Source organism: Macrobrachium nipponense, chromosome 4 (assembly GCF_015104395.2).
Source record: "Macrobrachium nipponense isolate FS-2020 chromosome 4, ASM1510439v2, whole genome shotgun sequence".
NCBI classification, from domain to species: Eukaryota; Metazoa; Arthropoda; class Malacostraca; order Decapoda; family Palaemonidae; genus Macrobrachium; species Macrobrachium nipponense.
Window position 1 is genome coordinate 11,595,294 of NC_061100.1, and position 21,106 is coordinate 11,616,399.

Below are 21,106 nucleotides of genomic sequence, written 5' to 3' on the forward strand. Positions count from 1 at the left end.
GATCCAATTGATACTACGAAAAACAAAGTTGAAAGTGGTGAAGAAATTGAAGTTTTGTAAAAAAAAAAAAAAAAAAAAAAAAAAAAAAACAAAAAAAATTAAAAAAAAATAAGTATAAAAAGTGAAAAAAATAAAAATAAAAAAAAGACAAAAAAATTTAATTTTAAGTTTGTTCCGATACGTAATACAAACCATCGGTCCTTTAACAATAGGAAGTAGCTAGCGGCAGCTGGAACGGTCGTAAGCTTCGAACAAGGGGAGAACGGTAGTTAACTGCTTGTCCGACAGTCGCGCGCCGCGCGACTGGGAGGTAAACAAATCACTTTTGCTTTCGGCCGCGGGTGTGAAGGACGTGTTCGTCATCGCTCTCTGCCCGCTTCATCGTCGTATGCTTTGTTTATATTGTGTTTTCTACTAATGGTTTGTTTGACTTGAAAATGAAACTGTAAGTACACTGTTTTCATTTTCATTACTTAATTATGAACCAACATGGAATTATCGCCGTAGATGCGGCGATTTCCTCTCTTTTCATGAATTGAACCCTTGAATTATGTCTCGGTGCCGAGGGCGGGCGCGCTCGCGCCGAGTCATGTATTTTGGGCGAAAGTGTGTAATTGAAAAATGTAAGTACCTCTTTTCATTATATTTTTGCCCTGTGCGTTCGTTACCGAGAGTGTGATTGCGCTCGGCACGAGCCTTTTAATTTTGTATAATAGAATGCAATGAAAGTGGATTCGCAATTGCAAAATTCTTTTCATTTTCATTTATTTATTTGCATGAAATTTAATTTGGATCAATTTTTCGTTCTTACCCGGGAATTGATCCTTACGTTTTTTTTTTTATGTGAAAGTGAAATCGCAAGTGCAGTATTCGGTTTCATTTTCATATATATTTTTATGATAGCATCATATTATTGGATCAAGTTTCCGTTCTTACCCGGGAATTGATCTTTTCCCCTTTAGGTTTTATGAAGTGAATCGCAAGGGCAGTATTCTGTTTCATTTTCATATTACTTTTCACTGCTGTGCAGGGTAGGGGAAGCGAAGGTCTGCCAGGAAGTCGTCGGAAAGCTCTCCCGCGACTCCCTTGGTATCCGATTCTTCGTTCCTCCTTCCTGCCCCCCCCGCTCAGCTTCTTCGTTGTATTTTGTATTTGGGGTCTTCCTTGCGTTCGGATGGGGCATGTCTTCCCCCCGTGCGTGAGGGAACCCCTCTTACTAATCTATCTATGTTACCGACAGGTGCTACATCCGTGGAGACGACCTTGGACAGGTATGGACCACCGCGCGGCAGGGCGTGCCTAGCATCCACGTCTGCTGCAGCGTCTAGCGAGGTCTGGGGCGGTCTCCACTACTACCACGGCCCGCTTATGCTGCTCCCCCCCCGTCCTGGTCTACACTCCCATGCTGTGTCGATGACGCCGTCTGCCGCTACTAGGGCCGCGCCGTACCGAGGTGGGGTTGCCGCAAGCCGCCTGTTTCCCCTTTCGGTGTTGCCTGCCCCAGACTTCCGCTGTTCCAGCAGCTCGCCCCTGGACCGGCCGCCAGGACCCAGGTTCCGCTGGCTGCCGATGATTCTACGAGGCGATCGCTGGGCCTGCCGTACCTGCCGCTGATGTGATTCCCGCTGTTTGGCTTGGCTGTCCCTTCTGGGTCTACGCTGCCGCTGTTCCTGCCGCTCCTGAGCTGGTTGCTGTTCCTGTCGCTCCTGGTTCCTGAGCCTGTCCATGCTGGTCCTGCCCACGGTGTGTCTTCCCCAGTCCCAGGTCCTTCCGGACAGGTGCAGTCGGGCCGTGTTGCTTCGGCAATAGCCCCGGCTCCGGCCTGGATGGAGGACCTGACGACTGTCCTGCGTGAGCTGACGAGGAAGAGGAGAAGAAGAAGCTGTCATCTTCGTCTTCATCGTCTGCTGCTGCCTCTTCCCCTTCGACTTCTAAGGCCCATAAGCCGAAGAAGAAGAGCTGCCTTCCCCCCCTAATAAGTCTCCTTCGGGAACTTCTAAGGGCCCGTCCCACCCCGGTGGGACGGGGGTCCTTCTGCTGGTCCTCCTGCTCCTTCGGGAGCGGGGCCCGTCTCCCCTTCCGTAAGGAAGAGATAGACGGGGACCAGAGGAGTATCGGTTAGCTCTGGTACTTCCTCGCCTGGTGCTAGCGGCGATGCCGCTACGTCAGGTTCCGGCTCGGTCTCTCGTTCGCGAGAGATCCCGAGTGTACGTTTCTCCCTCGGGAGACCGTGCAGCCAAGTTTCGGCGCCAGAGTTCGCTCGGCGCCAAGACGCGGCACGGAGCAGAAGGCTGGTGAGAGACGCTCAGGTGACTTGCCAGGCCAGCGGCCGCTCTTGCAGCGACCAGCTGGTAACCCGGGTTTTCCCCCCTAAGAAGGCTCCTTCGGGACCTTCTAAGGGCCCGTCTCGCTCCGGCGATTCGGGGAGCTCTTCTGCTGGTCCCCCTGCTCCCTCGGGAACAGGGCCCGTCTTTTCTTCTATCAAGCAAGGAGAAGAAGACGGGGACCAGAGGAGTACCAGCTTCGGCTGGCACTTCCTCGCCTGGTTCTAGCGGTTCTGCCGCTAAACCAGGATCCGCCTCGGCTTCTCGTTAGCGAGAAGTACCGAGTGGACGGTCTCCCCGGGCCGGGAGACCGTCCAGCCAAAGTCTTGACACCCGAGCTCGCTCGCCGTCAAGACCGAAGCGCGGAGCAGAAGACTGGCGAGTGTCGTGCAAGACGACTCTCGCCAGGCCAGTGGACGCTCTCGCAGCAGCGACCAGCTGGCTGCTCGGGGGTTGACGTGACGGTCGCTGACCAGCCACGAGTTGAGGCGAGGAAGGGGTCCCCGCGGCCGTCGGTACAGGTACCAGCCACGGCTGGTACCAGCGGCTCGACGCGCCGAGAGACGCTCGTCGGTCTCGCGAACGAGCCGCCTAGCATGGTCACCTGACGCCGCTCCCATCGGGACCGGGCGGAGACGGTAACCAGCAACAGCTCGCCTGACGCTAGAGATCAGCGTCGATGTTCTTAGCCGAGCCTCTCGCCCCAGGCGAGCGGCAAAGCTAGGCCTGCTGCTCGATCGCCACCGCGGGTGGACGATCAGCAGCAGCCCTCCAAGCACGCTGGTCCTGCCAGCGAGCTAGGGGGGAGGGGGAGCGTCAGGTCTGCCTCTCCTGTACCTTCAACCTCCTCGGGCTACACCGGAGGAGCGAGTACCCTATGAGGGATCGCGAGAGGTGCGCCGCTCGCGATCCCGCTATGACGCCGTATGGACAGGCACGGTTCTAGGACCGACCAGGACATACGCGCAAGTAGCTGGAGGCGACCGTCAGGGGTCTGCCGCTGTTCCTCCTTCTGAAGGAGGAGTATCTCGGGATCTGTTCTTGTTGGAGGGACTGGACGGTCCTACTCCGCAAGACGCGGTTACTCCCGAGATACAGAGGAATTTGCAGAAGTCATTAAGCTGATTCGTTAGCATAATGACCTTGCGGAAGGGTTGCCGCTCCCACCAGCAGAGCCCACGTCTCTGCTCGAGTCGTTTTGGGGCCCGAGAGGGAACCCAAACCGACGGTGGGTCTGCCGCGATCGGAGCTTGCCGATTCTGTCTCGAACCAGAGTCTCTCGTCTCCGGACAAGAAGGCTCTCTCAGTTCTGGCCGATCGATCAAGCAACTTCCACCTCCTCTACTGCGACAGCGGCGTTTCTACGTGTCTTCGGACACCGTATTTAAATACTCTTCGGTCCTCCTGAGAGGTTTTCGACCTCGACGAGGACTGGAATGAGTCGGAGGACGGTATCGGCTCTCTCCTGTCAGGTGTCGATCAGCCCCACCCAGACGACAGTGGCGGCAGACCCTTACCTACAGTGAGAGTTTCGTAACCCTCCGCGGGAAAACGTTTTCTCCTGACGATACGTTTTCCCAGAGCTGAGAGGCCATCGCCGCAAGGCGATGGCTGCTCCTACCCTTCTCCATACCGCTAGTTCCACTGGGAAGGCGAGCGAGTATCCAATTCCTCCCCCATTCCCTCTCTCCTTACGGCTACGAGGGAAAGGGGAGGGGAGGGATCCTACAGAGATTTCTCTGTAGGATCCCACGTTCGGGCGGACTGCGCTACCGGGGGGGACCTTCGGGTCCTACCTGACGTAAGCCCCGGTCGTTGAGGAGGAATCCTGCCCCATTCTCGATTTCTACGGGAATCGAGAGGTTTTTTTTTCCGGAACCACAGCCGATATCGTTTGACGAATTCGGTGGGGGTTTCGCAGACTGCTTAGAGTTCTACGGAATTTCTAGCGCATTCAGTGTTCGAGTTTTTTACGATCTCCAAAACACTTACGCGAGACAGGTCCAACGTGAGCGAGACGAGAATCCCGATATACACGATAATCGGGAACCTCGCTATGCTCGAATTCCTGGAATTTCTAGCATTGGGAAGAAGACTGCTGCTGAAAGAAACTATCTCACAGTGGCCGACCAACCTGGAATAGAGAAGATCGGACGGGAATATCCAGTTTGGCTTGAACTATCGTCTTAGTATTCTGTTCACCATTGAAGCTTTCCTTCGAGGAAGACTTCTCCTTCACTCTCTCTGATAGAGATCGAAGGTGGTCGATCTCCAATCCTTATTTTGTTTTCTTGAAGGAAAGAATTTAGGATGGAGATCGTTGTTCAGAATCCTACAAATATACTACGTATATTAACCTCGCGACATGATTCTACTAAGCAGTTGAATTGTCCGAGGGGTAGGCGCATATCCTAGTTTATCTACGGATTGCGACTTAGAAGAGAAGTATTCTAATTGAACTGCAACTCGGGGTTGTCTGCAACTCCCAGGAGTTTTCAGTTTCAATTTTATATACTTATGGTTTTGTCACGACAACACCATTTCAACTTTTATATTACCGAAATTCGTTTCGCCTAAATATAATTGCCTCGAGCATATCTTTTATGCTCGGTAGTTCTAGCCGAACGCATTCCTTCGTGGGAATAATGGATTACATGGCAACTCAGGATGACGAGTCGGCGAGAGCTCAGGCTCAACTACTGCGTATTGAACTGCCTGACAGCAGCTTAGTATCAGCTGGGCCTCCGAGATGCACGGTCAGTTATGCTCTCTCTCCCCTGGTTTGATTGACTACCGAACCGTATCTCTGCCAACAATCATGGACTTAGGTCTCTGATTAATGGGGATTCTCGCAATAATGAAGGACCATCTACTGCTGTGACGCTAGATTCCATCGCCTTCGACCTTGCGAGAATTTTCAACAGATATCTCTTGGACTCTTTCATCTTTCTGTTTACCGCACGGTAAACGAATTCTGTACAAGTCTCCCGCTGCATCGCACTGCGATAATGCGAATGATTTTGCAGACATCTGAGTTTGTCTTCAAAATATCTCGTATTCGTAGGTGTACAATTGTTCATTGTTCAACCCGAATTACGAGATGTGTCAGAAGACATCGCCTACTCTCCGACCTGACAGCTCTACTTCCAAATAAAGTTCAGCCCATGAGAAGCAGTTCTTCAGGCGGCTTTCCCCTGTGTTTTCATTACTGAAGAACGCCCCGCTTTCATTGCAACTACGACTTCTCACCGGACAGCAATGAAATAGCGGTTAGCGTTTTCAGTCATTTGTAAGCAGGTTATGAATCTTGAGAATCCTTCTCTCGATTCATTCTGTGAAGACGTAGGTTGCATTCAATATCTACCTTCGTCTTCACGGTACATAGTGTTGTTTCTCCTTAGCTGAGATTCAACAACCATGAGATGTTTTACCTTCAGGGACCTCGGTCTCTAGAAGGCAATTGACTTTCGCCTGTTGGGCACATGCCTTAAGAGAAATTCATCACCCTCGCTGTCCGGCCAATTGGTGACCAAACCCAAAACTAACATTATTTGTTTGGTCTCTCGGCAATAAAACCCTTTTTAAAAGGCGAAAAGGTCACGTGACTTACTCGGATGCTTTGACAACTTGCCTCCTACCGAACGCAGTCAGTCGGCAGCTGTCAGAGCGGCCGAGTCAGTTACGAACTACGCTGTTGACTTAGTTCGGTTGTTACACAGCAATCATTACTTCGTTTTAATAGCTTGTCACAGTACCCATACCATTGACACCCACCATGGAGTGTCGGTGTCCTATCCCACTACCGAAGAACTTCGCTGCATGGGGATAGGAGGATGCGAGAGACTTCGTGGCAAACGGACAGACCAGTATGGGTACTGGACATCACCGAAGTAGAGAAGAGGGATAGGTCATGCGACTATTTCCTTCTTTTCCTCTGAGGATCTGCATGACTTCTCCTGCGAAGTCAAGCATCCAGGGGATGGGGATCCGTGACGCTCGATTTCGTACCGAAACTTCGTAGCGAAGACTCAGAACCCCTTCGGTCCCCTGACGATTGGTTCGAGTCGTTCACAATCCCCTCCCTAATGGACTTCACCGCCTTCGATGCGAAGGAGATGCTGCCTTGTTCCGCAAGAACTTCTCCGTGGCGCAGGTACTGAAGGCAGGGTCTGGTCCAACCAAGACCACATGCCCTTCCTTCTACCTTCGGGATATTGCCCACAGGTCCTTGGATCTTTTTCCTTGGGACCCGTGGTGGCTGCTCAAAACGTTGTGTAGCGAACCCAGACCCTCGCAGGCTGAACAGCATCGAGTCCTGGTGTGACCATAAGAATGGATGAGTGAATGAGTGTGTGACTGGCTCCTCTTCCATCTTTTTCTTCCCTCTACCTGTGGTTAGAGGAACACGGTCGTCACCCTGCTGATAAGGACAAGATGCAGGTGAGCTACTCAACAGAGCCCCATCCTATCCCTTTCACTAGGGATAGGAGCGTATATCCACCACTTCCTCCAACAAGGGGGAGGAAGTGGATGCCAGCTTGAGACAACCCATACTTTATGTTGCCTCTTGCAAACAGGAACAAGTTCTTGCTTGCTGGTACGAAGAGATAACGCTTGCCTCTCTCTTAGTACTCGGCCCAGAGGTCTGACCATTGATCCTGCGGTGCACACCCCGATCAATCGGACAGAGGCTTGGATCCCTCCCTCGCTCTTACGACCAGGGAGGCATGGCCTCCAGGGATGGACGAACACCAGTCTCGCTTCATCAAAAGACTCAGATTCCTCCCACCAAGAAGTGAGTCTTCCTATTGTTAAAGGACCGATGGTTTGTATTACGTATCGGAACAAATGACAATTTGTCGAAAATTGCATTTTTCCTAACTATACAAACCTGAGGTCCTTTACATATAGTCCCTCCTCATGCCACCCCTCACTCTGCGTATTTTGCATGGGCCAAAAGCAAAAGTGATTTGTTTACCTCCCAGTCGCGCGGCGCGCGACTGTCGGACAAGCAGTTAACTACCGTTTCTCCCCGTTGTTCGAAGCTTACGACCGTCCAGCTGCCGCTAGTACTTCCTATTGTTAAAGGACCTCAGGTTTGTATAGTTAGGAAAAATGCAATTGTTCATACACGAAACAAACCTTCGGTCTTAACATTAGGATTTACTAGCGCCAAGCTGGAAACCGGTAGAATAAAATTACACTTGTGAGATCAGGGGACTAATGGCATCTATACCAGGTCACGGGGCATGTATACCCAGAATGCCCACGGCTACCTGTGACCCACCAGTTATTTTCCTACCGCCTTTAAGATAAGACGTGTTACTGTCTATCTCATTTAAAGCCGGTTTTCAGTTTGCCCGTTCTTTATCCATTTCATTTTTTATTTTTCATTCCTTTTCTTTCTCCAAGTGTGATCAGTGTGTGGTAAGAGTGTATACGTGGTATGATGGAGAATTTTGCCTCACATCGGGATCGTCTACCGCTTCGAAGAGGAGACAAAGGAAATGCCCAGGAGTCAGTGGTCTTCCCTTGTTCTAGGTTCCTAACCTCGGTGTCGACGGATCCTCATCAACGTGTAGTAGGTGCAGGGAAAACGTATGTACGGTTACTAATCCGTTTCTGTTTGTCGCGGTTGGTCGGTGGAACAGTGGAAGAAGTTCTATGGGAAAAGCCAATACAAAGAAAGGGGGTGACGCCATCTTTGGATGACCAAACCTTACCGGCTTCTTTGTATCGGTAATAAACCAGGCTGCTCCATATGTTTCTCCACCTGCTTTTGAATTGTCTCTACCCCTTCGGTTTCTCCTAGCGGTTCTGTATCGAAACGTCGGGAGGGTGCCTTGGGTAATTTTATGAATAATTTGCACTCTCCTTTCTTCCCAGCAAGTAGAGGGGGAGATCCGCCATCTTTGTTCCAGGCTCCTGCTACGCAAGCGCATAGGTTAGATGGTACGTGGTCAGCGCTAGGCCTACAGGCGTACCAACCTTGGATGGTCTGCTTGCGCATTATATGACGTCACGGTTCCAGCAGGGTCCGGCAGCGCTGAATGTTCCTCATCCCCCGGGCTTGCAATTTATGGGAATTAATGCCGCTGCTTCACCATCCCACTCAGTATTTACAGCGATGCAGAACGTGGGAGGTAATTTGGCAGCAAACGTGCGGTTACCAGCAGGAAACCTCTCAGTCTCTCCCTACGAGAGGGATGACGTCACAACATACGTCACACTCTGAGATGGCAGGCGTGATGACGTCACAGACCGATTCTCGGCCTTTTTCGCGGCTCCCAGACGCTAATACGCCTTCTGATCCGTCATGCAAACTGTAATGCAGAAGTTACAGGATATAGAGGAGAGAATGAATAAAGAGACAAAAAGAAAGTGTGATTCGCCTTCTTCGTCTTCTTCCTCTAGTTCGGCGTCATCGCTAAGTCCGATAACGTCACGGCGAGCGCCAGTCAAGCGTTGGAGGAGGATTCGGGAGTTCCTAGCGGATCCTCGGGCCAAGAGGAGAAGAATCAATTCTTCCTCTTCTTCGGACGAAGACTGTCTTTTCCAAGTCAGCAAGAAGGTCGGAAAATCAGTGGCTATTAAGCACAAGGTTGCCAGACGAAGCCGTTCGCAAGAGTCCGAACAAGCGAGAGAGGTGACGGCCGGCGAGCTAGCGGCCGAGGCGGAGTTGCCAGTTCGGATCGCAAAAACTGCGATACCTCTGGTAAAATCGACGTTGGCGGCGAAAGGTGCAGCAGAGGATGGAATGCAGGTCCCAGTTTCGCCCGTAAGGCCGTTCAAAAATACGTACGAAGGACGATAAGGCTCCTATTAAAAAGTACGAAAAATAGAGAGTTGGCAACCTCGGCGGATACGTTCGTGGAAGGCAGTGTCCGTCTGGATAGAAGGCCGAGGCCGGGCTCGCCGACGCTCGAAAACGATGCCAATGCTAATAAAGACGAACTTACCTCTGTCTTAAGGGAGCCTTCATCTTGGAGATCTAGACGAGATTCTCGCTCTAGATCCGTGAGCAGAGAATGTGAGACGTTCTCGTTCCCCTGCTGACTATCTGGGATCGAGCCAACAGCGGCCAGCAAAGATCAAAGAGGGCCCGCGGCCGTAGGGCAGGCGGCCGTGGAATTCCGGGCAGTCTGTCAGAAGATAGAGGCGAGACAACATCTCTCGTGACGGAGAGTGGTACACTAGAGGGCGGAGGCAAGGAGAAAACCAAGAGTTTCTGGCCTCGTATGCAGAGGTTATTGATTTGATTCGTCAATTCAATAGCCTTTCGGAGAAGACAGAAACACCGGCCAGTATGCTTCCTCCTGGAATTGACATGGCGTTTGGACTAAAGAGGGATACCAAGGTGTCGTATGAATTGCCTTGTTCGAGTCATGCGGAATCGGTCTTGCAACACGTAAACGCAAAGATTGCAGGGAGGGATAATTCCTTAAGATCTAATAGATCATTTAAATTTATTCCCCCTCCAATGATAAAGCAAATGAAATATTATACGACACCGAAGGTCCCTTTGCTGTCTAGACAAATGAACCCTAATGTTGTAAGGTTAAGGCTGGATTAACCTTGGATCAGGTTAAAATGGAGTGCCCTTCGATGACGTACCAAGAGGCTGCCACGTTAGAAGCAACAGCTTCTTCTGTCTTTCAGGCTGCGTCCTGGTTAGACCTTTGGTCAACAGCAGTGGCGAAAATTGCATCCTCGGAAGCAACAAGGAAAGTAGTGGATGAACCATTGTTCATTAGATTACTACAGTCAGGGTCCAAGGCGATTGCGTACCTGACAAACGTAAGTGCCAATGTTTGGGCAAATATCCTGCTAATGAGGAGAGATGCAGCATTGGCTAGACTAAGCCGCAATGTGATTTGGATTCCCTGTTTAGCAATGAGGAATGGGGATATCTTGGAATCGCAACTACTGTTGCCAGAGTATATCTGGAAGAAGCGATAGATAGAAGAAGGATGGACACTAACGATAGGTTGGTGCAACAGGCAGTTAGGAAAAACCTCTACAGTCAAACTATTCCTTTGGAGGGAAGGGAAGAACAACAGCAAGTGTCTCGAAAGAAACCAGTGAGACATAGCATCCCTAATAGAGTCACAAGACCCTCTTCCCCAAAGAGGAGAACGCATTCGTCCCTTTCACAATAGAAACAACCAACAGGGGAAGGGAAGGGGCAATAGGGGAAGGGGGAGAGGCTCAAGAAGATAGGATGGGCGCCTCCCATCACTCGGCCACACCAGTTTGGGGGGTTGACCTGGCAAATCACTGGAAGGTGTGGCAGGAAACTAGGGGCAGAGCAGTGGGTGGTGGATGTTCTCAGGATCGGTATTTGATTCCGTTCGAGGTAACCCCGCCCCTGACAGATCAACCATTACCCCACGTCACTTATGCCCACAAATCTCAGAAGGCCATCTATTCTGCAGGACGAAGTGAAGAAGATGATGGAAAAAGAGCTGTGCAACAAGTATGCAGTCCGACAAAAGGCTTTTACAGCAGGATTTCCTGGTACCCAAAGCCAACGGGGAGTGGAGGACAGTAATAGACCTGTCAACGCTGAATCTGTTTATAAGGAAAACCAGTTTTCAAGATGGAAACTCCGAAAACGGTTCTACAAGCAGTCAGAATCGGAGACTTTATGCTGACAGTCGATCTAAAGGACGCATACTTTCAGATACCAGTCCATCATCTTCAAGGAAATTTCTCCGCTTCAGTCTTGCAGGGAAAGCTTTCGAGTTCAAGGTCCTGTGCTTCGGATTGACAACGTCTCCTCAAGTTTTTACAAGAGTGTTTCACCCTCGTGTCGGCGTGGGCGCACGCTCAGGGATCAGGCTGATAAGATATCTGGACGATTGGCTGGTGATAGCAAAGTCCAGGGAGAATTACTCAGGGACAGGGCGGCCCTCCTGCAGCTTTGTCACAGCCTAGGTATTGTGGTGAATCAAGCAGAAGTCGCAGCTGGATCCAAGTCAACATTTGGAATATCTGGGAATGGTGATAGACACAACACAAGCCAAAGTATTCCCGACAGACCAAAGAGTACAGAAATGCAAACAAGTGGTGAATGCCTTTCCTGGGAAGCAGACACAGCCCAGCAAGACAGTGGCAGGTGGTGCTGGGAATCCTAACCTCCCTGGAGAAGCTAGTACCACAAGGAAGGCTACACCTTCGGTCCCTACAATGGAGGATGAAGGAGTTTTGGTCACAACAGTAGATCACCCGTACGAGCAAATTCCCTTGTCGCAGAAGTGAGGAAAGACTTGCTGTGGTGGGTGGACGACGACAATCTGACAGTGGGGTGTCCCCCTTCAACAATCCTCCCCAGACCTCTTGCTGTTCTCGGATGCGTCACTAGAAGGCTGGGGGAGCCCATATGGGAAGGAGTTGATGGTGTCAGCAAAATGGAGTTGCAAGGACAGAGAACTCCATATAAACGTGCTGGAGTTGAAAGAAGCATCTTTCCTGGCTCTACAACGAATTCCAGGTAGATAGAGTAAAATCTGGGTACACTCGTTGGTAATTCAGGGTTGGATGTCAGACACACCACAGTAGTAGCTTATATAAACAAGCAAGGAGGCCTAGTTTCTCGGCAGTTACATGTGATGACAGTTCAACTTCACCAGTGGGCTATAGAGAACCTGGTAGACATCAAGGCCAGGTATATTCCGGGAAAAAGAAACATAGTGGCCGACAAGTTGAGCCGCAGGGATCAGATTCTGGGAACGGAGTGTCCTACACCAACAGGTAGTGGACAGGATGCTCATGTTGTGGGAAGGACCGATCATAGACCTATTCGCAACCAGGTACAACAAAAAGTTGGAAGTGTATTGTTCAGTATCCCGTCCCGGACGCAGAGGCAGCAGCAGAAGATGCGCTACAACACCCCTGGGACAATCTGGACGTGTAACGCATTTCCTCTCCATTTTGTCTAATCCGTCAGGTTCTGAAACAGGGTAATGCGGTCTCAGAACCTCAAGATGACCCTGGTAGCCCCGTTATGGCCGAAAGCAGAGTGGTTTCCAGACCTACTGGAACTCCTAGTAGATGTGCCAAGAGAGTTACCTCCATGGAGCAACCTTCTGTGTCAGCCTCACGTGGAGAGGTACCACCAGTCGGTGAAGTCCCTATCGCTTCACGGGTGGAGACTGTCAAGTATCTCCTCCGAGAGCGAGGGTTTTTCGCAGAAAGCAGCAACTCAGATGGCAGGTAATATCAGAAAATCATCTGCGACAGTATACCCAAGGGAAGTGGGTCAGCATACTGTGATTGGTTTACAGACTTTCTGATATATCTCAGAACAGAAAAACATATGTCTGTATCTGCAGTGAAGGGGTACAGGGCTGCTCTAGCCTCAGTCTTACGAATGAAAGGAGTGGATCATATCGTCTTCATGGAGTTGGCCATGCTGATGAGGAGCTTTGAACAGTCATGCCCACCAAAGGAGCTAAAAGCCCCAGATTGGGATCTGACCAAGGTACTGAGTAGTCTGCCAAAACCCCCTTCCACGAACCGCTAAGGCAGTCCACGGATAGGAGCCTGACCCTGAAGACAGTCTTCTTATTGGCCCTGGCTTCACAAAAGGGTGGGGGAGCTACATGGCCTCTCATATCTCATAAAGCACTCGAGAGGTTGGAGATCAATGGTGTGTGAGTTTGTCCCAGAATTTCCCCCCCCCTTTTTCCATGGCAAAGAACCCAAAAATGCAACAATAGTAGACGGCAGATTCGACTCCTTTACCATACCTTCCTTGGCAGACTTTGTAGACCCCCAAAACTACCAAAGCTTGAAATGCTCCTGTGCCCCGTCAGGGCACTAAGGGAGTACTTAAAGAGAACAAGGCACCTCAGGCCGGGTGCCAGAGGTTGTTCGTAAGTACAGGACGGAACAAGAAGGAAGTGTCCAAGAATACTTATCATTTTGGCTAAGGGAGACAATCAGAAATGCTTATACTGCAGAAGACAGAGGGTCAGATAGCCAGGTGGGAGCTAGAGCTCATGACATCAGGGGTGTGAGTGCTTCCCTGGCATTTAAGAAGAACATGTCTGTGGATAAAATTCTGAAAGCTGGCGTGTGGAAGCGCCAAACAACTTTCACCTCATTTTATTTGAAAGATGTTGCCCATAGATCCTTGGACACCTTTTCCTTGGGTCCAGTGGTGGCGGCCCAACAAGTGATATAGTTCATCCAGTGCCCCTGGCGGGTCAGTTTGCGTCTAGTCTGGTAGTCTAAGATGAAGGTATGAAAGTAGAATGAATGGGATGACTGGTCTTTTTTTTCTTTACTACTTTCTTCCTACTCCTTTAACTACGGGCAATATGAAGGAGAGTACCGTCATGTGCTGGAACGGACTAGATGCAGGTGAGATGGTCAGCCATACTGTGAAGCTATCTTAGCTGATGATATACTTTTCAGTAGCAACACACCCCTCTGGATAATAAGGAAAGAGGGGTGAAGGTGGATCCAGTCGCAAGGGACAAGAGTAAACAGTAGAATGGTATCTACACCCAGTGGGAGGAAACCAATAGATCCGCTTATATCTTTGGTCCTAGGTTCATTGTCCATTCTCTAGAATTTCCCTATATATTCGGAAATGGATAAGGTGGCAAACTTCCAGTCAGTTGTAGAGACTTACCTCCCTCCAATAGTAAGTCTATCCTAATGTTAAGACGAAGGTTTGTTTCGTGTATGAACAAATACCAAATTGTAACTAATTTGTATTTTTCATAACTAACAAACCTGAGGTCTTAACAGTTTAAAGGCCCACCTCGAACCACCCCTCTAGCAGTCTAAACTGGGTTAGAAATATAACTGATGGGTCACAGGTAGCCGTGGGCATTCTGGGTATACATGCCCCGTGACCTGGTATAGATGCCATTAGTCCCTGGATCTCACAAGTGTAATTTTAATTCTACCGGTTTTCCAGCTTGGCGCTAGTAAATCCTAATGTTAAGACCTCAGGTTTGTTAGTTATGAAAATCAAATTAGTTACAAATTTGGTATTTTTCGACAAATTGTCATTTTTTGTAAAGTTAAGTGTTACGGTTTTGTTAATGTGTTAAAGTTTATTTTATGTTTCCTGACATTTATAATGTGTTTCATTAAGCTAAGTGTATGTACTACGTAACAAATTTTCTGCCGTTTTGTCCTCCTCTGTCGTCACTTTCGGAGATAGCCTCACTCGAAAGGTAAGGTTCCAGATTTTTATTCATACGTACGTATGTACGTACAGTATTTCTTGTATACCATGTACACTAATACACTTAATTTACAGGTACATATTATTAGTACGTATTAAGTTTAGGTATTGAATGGTCCATATTGTTGTATTTCATTGTTTATTGGTCAATTTAGCTTTATTATAAAATTTACTGGGGAGTTTTTGTAGGGCTTGGGACGAATTAGGCAATTTAACATGTACAATGCATTTCAAGATACAAAAAGCTCAGGTTACAAAGGCCGCCTGAGAGCAGATTAATTTCGTATGTCGAGGTACCACTGTAGTATGAAGTTTAATACTACTTGGTACAACTAATATGTTGAATACCTAGTATAGTTGTGGAATCTGTTTGAAGAAAGCATTAATTCATTCTTGCTTTCTGCTGACACCTCGTGAATACAGGTGTATTGGTTTTATTTTCTGTTTTCTCTTATCTATTTATTACCCTTTCCTGTGGCTTGTCTCTCTCTGCAGGCTGATTTCCCTTTGGAGCCCTCTTTGGTTTGCAGTCTGTTAACTCAGTGCAAAAGGGTTTTAAGCTAAAGCTTAAGAAAGAGAATGGACATCATTTCAAGAAAGAAGAAAATGAAAGAGCCTGGCAGTCACTTTATCTTAATAGTACTTTTAACCTAACAAAAGATATTCACTCGTGGTAAAGTTTTAGGTGCCCTGTTAGTTTAAATTTTAAGAAATTGGTAGTATCGTGGTTAAAATGATCAACTAAACGAGGTCAGTTGTAGAACTTTTCAAGACCTTTCACAAATTATGCACAAATGAAAATTCTAAAATGATGGTAGGTTTATGTTTGTTAACAGTAGCAGTTATGACTTGGACGATTAACAGATGGTCTTTTGTTCATTACTTTTTCATAAGTTTATTTCAACAAAGATCTTTCGCATTTCATAATTGATCCCTCATCCCTTTTTTTTTCTTTATCTGCCAAGAGCAACCAGATTCCCAGAACAGCAGCACCGAAATGCAGCAAATGTGCCTTGGTGTCAAACTTCTCAGTTCCAGAGGTCCTTTATTTCTTACAACATTGAACTGTGGAACAGCCTCCCAGAGGATATCACAGTTGGAACTCAGAAGTTCCCAGAGGATGTCATGCAGTTGGAACTTCAGAAGTTTAAGCAAAAATGCAATCAACTATTCCTTATTAAGTAGACGAATTCACTCTGGGACGAGCGTCAGACCCTTAAATAATGGTCAAATAACGTTCTATAACCTAATTCTTCTCGATAGATTGGGTGTGTGAAATCACCACGTGCTGCGCTTGAACTACCGAAATGGCGCTCAGCCGGCGGCGGGCCCACAACATATCTTTGAGTTGCCGAGGCAGTAAATAATAACATTTTCGACTAAATGATAAATGAAAAACCAAATTGGGGTACTCAACTTAGAAGCAGAAGAACCTAGCGATGCCATTATAAACCAAATAAGGGGAAAATCCTGGAGCAGCGAAATGCGTGTATCACACTCAATCTCTAGTACAGGAATGAGAGGAAGAGTGCGTGGGTATTAGTAGTAGTGGCGAGAGGAGTTGGCGGTGGGTTTCGTTGTGACGGCTCCCACCGCGGAAGGGGATTTTGGGAAGGAATCTTCTAAGTGGCGAAGGCCCTGTGTATTGTGGTTTCCACAACGCCCCTTTACTTATACCGACACCCTTCGGGGTGATCGCGCTGAGGGTAGGTAATAACTTCAACATACCATGCTAGCTTTTTCTCTGGTATATCTAGAGTTTATTTATACTTGAAAAATAAGCTACAGGGATTTTTCACCGGGCGACACAGGTGTTCCCCCAGAAATAGATTTTTCCTTTGTCAAAATCCCTTTATTTTTCCTTTTTATTTCCTCTTAGCTTCTTCCTAATAAACACCATATTATTTGGAAACCTGAATTTCAAGTCAGTGGCCCCTGTGAACTTTTTCCATATGAATAGGTTTCATTGACTGAATAATAATAATAATGGTAATATAATAATAAAAATAATAATAATGTCACAATACCATGGGACACCAGAGTTGAAGAAAAAAAAAGGGAAAAAATGGATAAATATCAAGACCTGGAAATAGAAATAAGAAGGATATGGGATATGCCAGTGGAAATTGTACCCATAATCATAGGAACACTAGGCACGATCCCAAGATCCCTGAAAAGGAACCTGGAAAAACTAGAGGCTGAGGTGTAGGTCCAGGACTCATGCAGAAGAGTGTGCTCCTAGAAACAGCACACACAGTAAGAAATTGATGGACTCCTATAGACATTATGAAATTTTCACTAAACATTGTTGTAGCTTAGAACTATTATGCATTAACAAATTACTTTTATTTTATTCCAGATGGCTCACAAGCACTGTAAACTGTGTAAAGGATATCGGCAGTGTCACTCACATATGCTAGGGAAGCGTCTATTGGAAATACCCATGAGCGCACTTTGGTAAGTTAATAGTTTCTTGAATTTCTTTTTCTCTATGAATTAGGCTTTGCATTAAGTAATTACTAATTTTGAGTTTTAGTGATATGAAGCAATGACCTTGAGTGCATATTCTGAGAAAATTTGCAGATTTCAATTAAAAATCATTTTTAATTTAAGGAACAAAGTTTTACAACAGGAAATGTGCTACACCGTATGTAAGAAAATAAAAAATATCCGTGTTAAGTAATTTACAAGAACATTGGATATCAGATTAATTTCAGTAGATAATCTTAATTTTTTACTGAGAGCAAGGTTTTTGTTATTCTGTGATTAAGCTTTATAGAAATGTTTTCAGCCATTGTACTTGTGTAGGCAAATTCATTGACATAGTTTTGCAGGTAAATCCATTTATTCTTGAAAGGAGAGGAAGGTTGAGTGATTGACTTGGCTCATGAATCCTGCCTATTGTTACATTTGTATCAGATCTTTCATTTTACTCTCATTCTAGAACTACCCTGACTAGTATGGTAAACTTGTGAGATCCTTGGTGCATACATTGCTTATCTACTAAAAATTGGAGACTTCGTAGTAGTCCTTTATGGTACCACCATAGCATAACTTTTAACCTCAGAACATAAACCCATGCTTTGACCTCTTATTAATCAGGTTTCACAAAAGGGAATTGCCTATTTTGTTCTTAAAAAAATATTTCTCTCCATACCAAAAGGAAATAGTACTGAAATTTATAGGATAATAGTACATACAACTATTTTATTGAGGGAAAATAAAATTAGATGGAACCTGTGCCACTAATAGTGCACACAGTACATATTAATTTATCATGGACTTTGGAAGTAGAAAAAGTAATAGACTTCCAGATTGAGAAATGAATTTGGATCAGAGCAGGTGGTTCGCAATGTCAGCACAATCAGTAGGTAATATAAACATGATACATGCTATGCTGTTAAGGAAGAAGGAATACACAAGCAATATGCACTTTAAGAGCAGTGTTTTTGAAAGTTTAGGATGAGTCCCAGGTGCATTTCCAAGATGAAATTAATTGCCTTATCGGATAACAGTGCCAGATTCTTGTAGAAGCAAAGTAACATATTCTCTTGCCCCATGTCAAAACTATAATTTATCCTTAAACCTCCGCCTGGCCTTCCCTTACTTTCCCATCTTTCAATTCTATACTATTCTACGGAATTGGGCATAAAATTCAGTAGGAGCAGTATGTAATTTTTTTTCATTATATTTTACCCTTCCATCAGAAATCCTGTATGTCATTGGATGTATTGACAGTAATACTGTAGTGACATGAACTTATGAACTAGAAAAATTTAGAATATGTACCTTACCTTTAGATTACAATACCTGTGTACTATTATTTATTCACACAACTCAAATATGTTTTAAATTGCAAGAGTTGAAACAACATCATTCTCTTTATCCTGTCACTGGAGGCTCCTAGGATGGCCAGTCTTCTGCTGCTTCTCCTTTGAGGGGCCAGTATTTTGCAGGTTCTCCTTGAGAGAGGTTTAGTCTCTGCTGTTGCTCTTCTGGAGGAACAGTCTGCTGTTGCTGCTTCTTGAGGGAGAAATTTTCTGCTGCTGCTCTTATAGAGGTTATACTTCCAGAGTATTTTTTACAGAGTCCACCTATCCAAGAGTTCTATGAAAAACTGAACAAGTGCTATTTACTTATTAAAAAAGAGTTTTAAAGGGGCTATTTACTTATTAAAAAAGAGATTAAAGGGGAAAATAAGGAAACCTGCAGAATGATGCCCACCAAAATTAAATTGAAAATCCTTTGCCAAGAGGAAAGTGAAAGAGATTGACATCTCATGGATTATATTTTCTTTTTCTTATGTTTTGGTACATCTTATATGTTCTATTCAATGAACATTAGTCACTAGATTTTATACTTGTATATTTAAGCCTAAAAACAAAAAGCAGTAAACTGATCCAAAGACTTGGCTTCTGGGTAGGAGGAAGCAATGCCAAGTGGATGGGGAGAGAGTGATGGTAAATGTGTTTAAACAGAAGAGATTTTATGGAGTATGGTAATTATAGAGGAATCAGAACATTTGGTGAAGATTTGAGAGAGAGAGAGAGAGAGAGAGAGAGAGAGAGAGAGAGAGAGAGAGAGAGAGAGAGAGAGAGACTTCCAGCAAATATAGTGTTCATTTGAAAGGAGTAACAGATGGTAACAGGAAATGCAGAAAGAAAAAGATCTGTTTATAGAAAAAAAATAACGCAGTAACAAATAGGTAGTTAAAAATGTAAGTGAATTATTAAAATACAAAGATAATTGAATTGATTATTTTGGCATAGGTGGGGAAATTGCTAAGAAGGGTGAGAGAATGGTAGGAGTATCTTGACTGGGGTGATATGAAGGTAAAAGTGAGTAAAACTTGAGGTTATGGTTATGAAGAATTAGAGGTGTCAGGGTAGTAAAGATCACTGATATTATGTTAGTGTCGAGACCAAGATGATTTGGGCATGTGGTAAGGATGAGTGAGAATGAAGGAGTGAAGAGGACTCGGATAGAACCTGATCAGGGTAGAAGCTCAAGGAAGAGTCAAAGGATTAGGTTGGGTTAGTTGAAGTGATCAAGTGAAGTAGGATTTAGAGAGGAAAAGGAATACAGCAATAATTGGAGAAGACGCATTGAGCCAACTAAACCCACCTGCATAGGGCTAGGGGTGGGCTATGATGATGATGATAATATTACTAATAACAACCATAGTGCCAAATACTAAGTAAAGATATGGTAAACTATGAAAAGAACCTGAACTATCAATTAAATTAACCTTTTTCTTTCCAGGATGACATCCCTTCCATCATAAATCTGTTGTATGCAAGTGAATTGAAATTGGGACTTGTAGTCTTTGTTATTCTTTCGATTTTTTATTATGGTGTTGTGTTACCAATCTTAAAGATAATTGCAACAACTTGCATAACGTACGTGATACGTGCAGCGGCCGTTTATTTGTTTGGTAGGTGTATTTTTAGTTTTTTTTTTTTTATTTACTGCCACTTCACATTTCCTCTGACATGAAATTCATTATGGTCACTTTTTGCTGATCACTGTTAAATTACAGCACACACTATAACATAAATAGGTTTTTGTGTAAATGTATGCCCTTTCATTATATGTACTATGCCTAAACATTTTCAAGGTTGAGGGATATTTGATAGAATTTTATTTTCTCTTCAGATGAGGACGATATTGAAATGGATGTAGGTGAGGTTATCGTCGATCAATATTGGGATTATGGTGCCCTGCTACGATTTTTAAACCCTATTGAAACCTTAAGGAGAATTCTCATTGGGTGACGGTGGAGCCATCACTGATGAATTTCTTACATTTTAAATTTTGTGTTTCTCGCTTCACAATAAGACCATCAAGATGACATTTCTTCAGTAATCCATTAGGTTACAATATAAACACACAGTAATAACGTAAAGTACAGAGCATGTAACATAGATATCTTGAAAAAAGAAACAGATATGCATGTCACAGCTTTTACAATACTTTGTCTACAATTCTTGTTTTCTTACTGAAGATAAAGTTAACAGGTCATTTACGTCAATATCCGTTGATGTTACTCTTGATAATTGTTGTCATTGTATTGTCTATTTATTTTAAAAGTTTTAACTTGGATCTACCCAGTCTTTTGCTTTAGGTTAATTGTAAAGTGAAATGTTCATTTAAGTAATGTCCTATTTTAACAAAGTCAGTCTAGGGCTTACCATGGAATACTGTATTGATACCAGCTATATTTTTAAATATTTTTTAAAAATTTACATTGTTTTCTTGTTACCCAGTCAGTGTAATGTAATTGACCAAAATTGTTTGTTTTAATTTAATTGTTGTTTTTAAATGGACTTCTGGTAATTAAAATTTAAAATGCCACGTGGTTATTGTTAGTCTTTTTCATTCATTGAAGAAGTAAAAAAACTAGATAATGATTGGACAGGGGTAATTGTAATTCAACAGTCATTTTATGCGATCTTGATTATGTGCGAGTTTGGGAAAGTATATGTTGTGCAAGTGTATTTTTACGATTATGCTGTAATTTTTAAGGGGTTCTATATCAATTCAAGAGTTACTATAAACTAATTTTTGCAATGGTATA

General features: G+C 45.3%; 1 long non-coding RNA gene across 1 annotated transcript in view; it reads left to right on the plus strand.

Moving 5' to 3' along the window:
* The window catches only part of LOC135210709 (uncharacterized), a 29,154-nt gene extending 8,271 nt beyond the window's left edge, over positions 1-20,883 (plus strand). Inside the window, exons 2-4 of the long non-coding RNA XR_010313566.1 lie at positions 16,889-16,986; positions 19,792-19,963; positions 20,185-20,883. This is a non-coding gene — a long non-coding RNA (uncharacterized LOC135210709). The remainder of the gene's footprint in view (positions 1-16,888; positions 16,987-19,791; positions 19,964-20,184) is intronic.
* The last annotated feature ends 223 nt before the right edge of the window (positions 20,884-21,106 follow it).